The sequence below is a fragment of the Gavialis gangeticus genome, unplaced genomic scaffold (assembly GCF_001723915.1).
Source record: "Gavialis gangeticus isolate Ggan-Ray unplaced genomic scaffold, GavGan_comp1, whole genome shotgun sequence".
Taxonomy (NCBI): Eukaryota; Metazoa; Chordata; order Crocodylia; family Gavialidae; genus Gavialis; species Gavialis gangeticus.
The window spans coordinates 9,403,749-9,404,056 of NW_017729030.1; the positions used below are offsets into that span (position 1 = coordinate 9,403,749).

Below are 308 nucleotides of genomic sequence, written 5' to 3' on the forward strand. Positions count from 1 at the left end.
TATATATATATATATACACACACACACACACACATACATACATAGAGAGAGAGAGAGAGAGACAGAGAGAGAGAGAGAGATACACATACATACATATCTGTATCAATATCTATCTAGGTAGATATCAATATAGATATATACATTATGTATGTATGTGCATATATGTCTCTCTCTCTATATAAGGACCTATCTAAATTGCAACAGAAGTGTGTGTGTATGTGTCTAGAGAGAGAGAGATGGTCCAATAAAAGATATCCCTCTAAGAAAACCTTGTCTCTTGCAAAATTCCTGGACCATCACAGCTACAA

The 308-nt window shown here is 34.4% G+C and overlaps 1 protein-coding gene across 2 annotated transcripts in view; it reads right to left on the reverse strand.

The window, feature by feature from the left end:
- Positions 1-308, reverse strand: part of INTS12 (integrator complex subunit 12) — a 32,376-nt gene that overhangs the window by 12,608 nt on the left and 19,460 nt on the right. The window lies entirely within an intron of this gene.